Source organism: Manacus vitellinus, unplaced genomic scaffold, assembly GCF_001715985.3.
Source record: "Manacus vitellinus isolate BGI_N305 unplaced genomic scaffold, ASM171598v3 scaffold_28_pilon, whole genome shotgun sequence".
In the NCBI taxonomy this organism is placed as follows: Eukaryota; Metazoa; Chordata; class Aves; order Passeriformes; family Pipridae; genus Manacus; species Manacus vitellinus.
The window spans coordinates 262,467-269,703 of record NW_021940122.1 but is presented as its reverse complement, the minus strand read 5'-3'; the positions used below and the strand labels follow the sequence as shown (position 1 = coordinate 269,703).

The window sequence follows — 7,237 nt, the reverse complement described above, 5'->3', positions numbered from 1 at the left end:
CTGAGACTGTGCTCCAGCCTCGCAGCCTGCCGTTCGTCCCTCTCGTCTGTCTGTCTGTCTGTCTGTCTCCGCGGGTGGATCTCGTACCTGCGGTCTGGCGGCTTATTCTTGTTGTTAATTTTTGCGTTGTTTGGCTTATCCACGCGCGGGGATTGCTCGCTGACTTGTGAAGTTCCCGGGGGTTATTGTTATGTATGCCTCCTTGCAGATGGTGGTCAACTTTCTGCCTTTTATTTTGATAATACGTGCGAGTATCTCTGTGTGTGCATGTAAATAATTACGTGATGCATCCCTGTGTGTACGTATATGTGTCTGTGTGCGCGCATAAACATGCATCCGTGTGTGCGAGAGACAGAGGAAAAATAACCCACCCTGCTGATGCACACTCAGATGATTTGCTCCATTTGCCCACTCCGAATGCCCTTTAAAGACACGATGCATCTTCTCCTTGCTCCTTACCGATCCCTGCGACTGTCATCTTGTTTTAATGACAACTTAGCTGGGGTGGGGGTGAGGAGGGAGCAAGTTTCAAGTTTTGGGATCTCTCCTCTTGTTGGCGTTGTGGCGAGTTACAATATTGTAAAATCATGGTGTGCTGATGATGTGCCTTTATTTGATACTTTATAGGTCACTATCACATGACAAAGGCTTTGGGACAGCTTCATCTTCGTCTGTCTGTCATTTCCATTTGCTTTCCTGGGTAAGTATGTAAACTGTACACATGGAAAAAGAACTCTGTTGTTGTTGACAAGATAGAGGTCCTCATGCTGCCACTGTGTGTGGAAGATGTTTTTTTGGGGTTTAGCGCCTCAGAAAACACATCTTCACTGGGTGCTCATAGCAACTGCTAGATTACAAAGTTTGTATGTAGGGGTGCATCCAAGTAACATGGGAATTAAAAGGCTGTGCATATTCAGAGCTCTCTTCACTTGTTTTTTTTTTCTTGTTTTTTTTTTTCTTAAACTTTGTTTTATAAAGATATCTGATTGACTTAGGGCAAAAGTTTGAAGCCAGAGTAGCATTAGAATATGCAAAAATTTCATGAGCATGTAAAGTCCTTTTAAAATTCAGTGGTAGAAAAGTACGAAAATATAAACAGAATAGGTAATCAGAAAACTCTGGAGGTCAAGAATCAGTGAGAAGTTTAGCAGAACTGTAGTGCTACTGCAACAGGAGTCGGTTCAGTTTTAACACATAAACTGAGAGCTAATTAGAATTCCTTCCATGCTCTTTCTGTGTTAGTGTTTTTTCTTTTGGCATTGATTAATGCAGGTACCAATCAATTTGAAAGATGAATCTTAGTGACTAAATTCCTAAGCTTTCAGGTACACAACTTTTTTTTTATCTGTATGCTGGGGAAAGTTTTGACATGGTTTGAAGGGTTTGACACCTTTTAAGCTGAAGTAGAAGATGAAAGAAGAGGTTCTAAATTTTTGGGGTCACATTCATAGAGGACATAAAATGAGTGGCATTTGGAGCATTTCTCATATGATCGCCCGTGGTGGCACTGAACTGCATTTGGTCCAAAATGGGGAAGTGGGAGGTAGCATTTCTTTTTGGTACTATTATGTACATAGTTAAAAACAAGACAAGACATGTATTTGGGGTAAGCTTAGTGCTCATAAATGCAAATGATTAATAACATACTCTTGACCTTTTCCAGGCAATGTATAGCAGACATAGGATAAGTGATGGTCCCAAACATGCTGACTTGAAGGGGGCTGTTGGGAGCAGCTGTTCTGGTCTGATATTATGACCACAAAGCTAGTCCTAAGGCTGGGATAACCACTGTGGGAAGTTGGTTTGAAGGGAGGATTCTGCTGTTCTCCAGTTCCTGCAGATTTACACCCAAATTTCAGGCATACGGATTTTGTGCGCAGTGAGGTTGGTATGTGTAGGTTTAAGACTATAAACACCAAATTCAGTTACTGAAATTCTTTGACAGACTAGTTGCATAGGAGAATATTGCTTTTGGTTTTATAGCATTACTGACAAGGATTGTGTTCTGTGTAGAGTAATTGGTGCAACAATTTTTTCCAAGTAAAAATGCATTTGGAAATTCAAAAACTGGCAGATAGGCTTCAAAATGTTGTTCAGGGCTGAATACAAATGTACTGATTTCTGAACTTAGTTTTCTATGTTTTCAGGTAAGAGTCCGATTAGAGTGCTGTGAGTGCTAAGGACTTTTTTTTTTGAGTAATAGTAAAGAGTACTGAATGAGAGTAGCTCAGGGACCTTGCTTCAGGTAGCTTCTTCAGTCATTATCTGGTTTTAGTTTTATGCGATGAAGCCTTTTGGATGCATGGAATATTCATCCTGGAAGTGAAGTGGTGATTGTAGTCTTCCCATGCTGTAAGAGGAGTGGACCTTGAATTTGTGCATAATGCTGAATGTAGTTCTTGCCTGATGTTGAACTGGCTTGAAAAAAGAAAAGAAGGATAGGATATCTTTTTGATGAAAAAGACATAATAGAAACTTCGGAGGACAAAAAGAAATACATTTCCTCATAGCTTAAAAAAAGGCAATAAAAATAATGTGCCTAGTGAAGGTGAGAACAGAGATTTCATTAGATTTGTCCATTACTAGAAACCTCCATTTACTTTAGGGAGCCTTTATTTTGGTAAAAGGGAAGATTTCTTTTATTATACAGTTCTCACTAAAGTAACTGTTCATGAATGGGTTTTAGTAATTCGGTCTTGACATACAGGAGAGACACTTTAGTTCTGGTCTTGTTTAACAAGTGCCAGTGGCAGTGGTGGTGTGTAACAAGCTGGAAGGCGAAGCTGCTTAGAAAGGGGCCTTGTGAATGCTTCAGAAATTGGCCCATGGTCTCAAAAGTTCATTGCATACTACTGTCCCTCTTGGCACAACAAGCTGATAAACCTTGTCAAGCAGACACATAATTTATCAGAAACGTGACTGGTTTTCATGTTGAGGTAAACTCAGAATATTTAAGAAGCTTGCCCTTGATGATTTGGAGTTTTTGGGCACTGCTTGCCGTAAGCTCATTGCCTGCAAAGCTTCCATTGGCTTCAGCAGGAGGTTTATTTAGGAAAGGAGTGTAGGAGTGATGGTGAGGATGGAGAGGAATTTGACCATGTTTATTTTCCCGTTCAAGGAAAAAAACCTTTCTCTTTCATAGCTGTTGTGTGAATAATTAAAGATATTAAATGTCAGTTTTCTGCATAAAATATCAGAGGTAATTGTGCAATTATTTTCTAGCTAACGTTTTTCCTGTTCATCCAGAATGATCTTAATACACTTGGTTCGTAAATTAGTGGTTCTGTAGCTTGTGATCCTGTAAGCATGTGAATATCTTTAAGCAGATGACAACTCCTGTTAAATTCACTGATACAATTGCTTGCATTCAGAGCTTAAAGTTTTTCCAGGTTGCTGCCACTTGTGGTCTGCAGGCTGAGGATGCACAGTGTCTCTGCAGCTCAATCAACATGGCATGAGGCAGGGCAGTCTTCTGGCGTAGGCATGAGAGGAGAGTGGTATGAGGAGAGGAAATTTTGACCAAGTGAGCTGGGGAGAGTTACTCTTCCACCACGTGTGTTGGTGGGAAAGGTGCCAGTAAGGTAGACGAGACCTGTGGTGTGCAATGCTCTGCTGTAGTGTGAAGTTTGTAAGTGCACCTGCAGTGAAATTTGGACACCTGGGAGGTGAGACACTGACTCTCTTTCAACAGTACATGGCTCGTGTAGCATTCAGGCTTCCCTCTTTATCTGAAGGCTGTTCCTTGGTAGAGGAAGGTACTATAAATTAAAATTGGAACTGAACCAAAATTTTGGTTTTAATTTTGAGTGTGTCACAGCCTGTCTCTGAACTCTGGCAGGTGATGTAGTCAAAACCAGAGGCCACTCTCCAGATTTTGGACCCAAGTTGGACTTTCTGTGCCCTGTCATGGGGGTGGCCTGCTGCAGCTGCTGGTGGAGTCAGCAGCACTGCTGTGGCCTACTGGTGGCTTCCAGGGTCTTTGCTCTTAGAAGCACGGCCAGATGTCCCTTTGCCACCTGCAAATGGGGACTAACAGTACTTCCCTGTATTGTTAAATCATATGGTGCCTATATATTAGGACAGTTTTCTTGAGTGAGTTAAGTTTGTTTTAAAGCATTATAGTTGCTGTTTTACCTTATTGTAAACTTAATTTGTGTTTTCTCAGGAGTCTATAAAACTGGACTGAAATCATGTATGTATTTCAGAATATTCTTGAGAAGAAATAGGAAAAAGTCAACCTTCTGACTTCTGTACTATTAAGTTTCTTTCTTTTCCTTCTACCCCTTTCCTGGGGTGTCATTACCAGAAGCTTTTTCATCCTGTTTTATGTCAAAAGATTATTAGGGCTTACTTCCTTTTTATTATTTTGTTTTTATTTTTTCAAGATCAGTGATGATACAGTGTTTCTGAGAGCAATGGGGTGAGGGTGGTATTAGTGGACAGGTGAATTTTGCAAAAGACTCCTTCTGCTGTCACCCTTCTTGATAGTTTCAGAAGAGATAAAACCTGAACCAGCATTAGGATTACTCCAACTTTAAGAATGGCTTGGTGGGCTGTTGTTAGATTACATTGCTTGGAAGAGAAAAAAAGCACATGCTATTCTCTCAATACTAATGATATTATTAATAATTGGCAGTTCTAGACATTGTCTTATTCATGTGCTTTCTGTCTTGTCTGGCGAAGTACATAAGCCGTGCTGTAATCACACACCTCAAAACCAGGAACAATCATTTTTATCCCTGTTTTAGGCATCTGAGATACAAAGCTGTGAAAGAGCGTAGGCTTGCCTGCAGTCACTTAGCAGGTTAGCATTAGCAGGGAATGGAATAAAATCCACATCTGACTTTCCAGTTTTGTGTCCTTCCCCTTGGTGTATGCTGCTGCTCTGAAGCTTTCCTGGTAAATGCTTGTCTTGAGATGTGAATAGTCTCATTGAATTCTGTGCCAGTTGGGCATCTTTTGCTAATACTCAACTTTGATTCATAAAGCTGCTTTAAAAAAAAAAATCCTACCTTCAGAATAGTATGAAGTTACTGACTTGTAACTTAGTTATATTTATTGACAGGAGAGTCTAAAGTAGAAGGAGAGCTTACTTAAGAGTTTTTGCCAGTAAACATGGTATTTAAGCTGCTGTGTTTATTGCACTATTTATTACCCTTACGTTTATTTAATACTAACTTACTTCGTGAAGTTGATAAAAGGAACAGAATGGTTTTTCATTGCAAAGTTTTTAAAATATGATTCATGCGAAATAGTTCTTCAAATTAAATTATTTTTTGTATTCATAATTTAGTGCAAAATCACAACTAATTTTCTTATGAAACATAGAATTGACAGAAGCAGCTACTTTGGCACTCTGGCAGTATTGTGACAAGTAGGGTAACTTACTTATTGAACTTTTATTTCTAGACCCAGTAAATGTGCAAGATTTTCAGATTTGCTGTTCACTGGTGTTTTGTTACTGAAAATAAAAATTTGATGTAAAAATTGGAGCTGTATTTGAGGAGTAAAGAATACTTAATGTCTGAGTGTAGATCGGATCATAGTATTCTCATGATGATAGCAGCATTTTATTTTTAATATTTATAAATTTGGTTGCATAAAAGATGAATTGACAAAGAGGAAAAGGATGGTTTTGGTGCTTTCCAGTGTTCATGCCTTTTCCTTTATAGCACACAAATGCATAATGTAATAGCAAGTCTTTATGAGCATGGACAATTCAGCATGTGAAAATAAGCTAGCTTCAGGCATATCTGAGCACAAAGAAAGCTAGTACACCAAAATTTCAATTTTTAGCAAGGGGAAGGAAAGTTAACAGGATTTTATGAGACTACACTAAGAAAATCAGTTGCTTAGGAAGCATGGAATTTTTGTTGTCAGAAATCTACCATGTGGATGTTTCTATGTAAGAGGTTTTATAAAATGTAGCGAATACTGAAAATAAGAAGCAGCATTTTATTGACCCTTAATGTTGCAGAGTCTCATTCAGCAAAGATAAAAATAATTCAGTGGACTTGCACAACATAGGATCTATGGAACTTAATGCAAGTGGAAGCTCTCTTGACAAGAAGCTTATCAAGTCCTGCCTATGCCTCCCCTTTCTGAGGGGAAGTGGGAAGGTGTCTTCCCTCTGCCTGTTTGGTGTGTTCTGCCTGGGGTTTTTTATTATTTATTTGTTTATTATTTTTTCTTTCTGAAAGGCAATATGCATGTAGCAAATTGTTGAGGAGTCTGCTTTGAGATGCTGTGAAACCACATGAACTTCATTCCTGGCTGTGGGGTCCCTCTCCTCTTATGCAGCTGTAGCAACAGGAAGGTTTCTGCTATCCATGCTCTCAGGAGGGGCTTTATCCTGCGCTTCTGAAACCCGGAGTTCCCCACGGCAGGGTTGGGTGCTCACATTAAAGACCTTTCCCTTAGTACTGTTAATGGGGACTGAGCTGGCCCATTGCAGGATTCACAGAAAGGTTAAGCCTGGTCCTGGGCCTCTGGTGAGCTAGGTCGAGGATTGGTGACTACACTGTCCTCCTGAGTGTTGGGCAGTACTTTACTGCTGTTGGGTTGATGGCTTTCAGCCAGTACCTTTCAGTTCTTTCCCCAGTATGCTCTTTCTGCGGGCTACAAAAGAACTTTTAAGCTTATGCCATGTTAGAAGTTGTCTCTTTTTGTTTTGAGTTTGTTTTTCATTTGTATCCCTGTCCTAGACAATCAAGAGTTATCCAGCAATGGCAGTGGGGAAAGCATGTCACATGATAACAGTTAGGATTATATCCCTTGTAGTAGAATAGTATGTCTTCCCTCTGCAGCCTGTGTGTTCTTTTATGAAGCAAATAATCCTAGTTTTTTTGTTTCTGTATGTGAGAGAATGCATTTTTCTGTGGTTGTCAAAGCAGTATTTAAGAGAGAGATATCACAACAAATTTGGAGATGAAGCTGGATAAAGAAAACATGGAGTGAAAATGGAAGGAGTGAGGGAGAACTTGAATTCTTACTTCATTTTGTCCTCTTCAATGTGAAGTAACTCTGTGAAAGTCAGTGGAGCTAAAATGCTGGGATGTTCTGCATTAAAATTTGTCTGTAGAAGTTGGAAGGAAGTTGCTCTTTTTTGTCAGGTTGATGAAAAAGGCATTTTTGTGGTTGGCCATGTTTTGGTTTGCTTTCTGCAAGTGGTCTTTGAGCCACATCATGCCTACATTTAACTATAGTTAGCAACATCATGCTTAATTTTTTTTTTCCA

At 39.6% G+C, this 7,237-nt stretch overlaps 1 protein-coding gene across 3 annotated transcripts in view; it reads left to right on the top strand.

The window, feature by feature from the left end:
• Positions 1–622: 622 nt before the first annotated feature.
• BBX (BBX high mobility group box domain containing) overlaps positions 623–7,237 on the top strand; it is a 137,839-nt gene continuing 131,224 nt past the window's right edge. The window contains exon 1 of one of the 3 annotated variants that reach the window (XM_029960666.1): positions 623–700. The gene's annotated coding sequence lies outside the window, so the exon portion shown is untranslated. The remainder of the gene's footprint in view (positions 701–7,237) is intronic. The other 2 variants (XM_029960667.1, XM_029960658.1) reach the window with 2 other exon arrangements.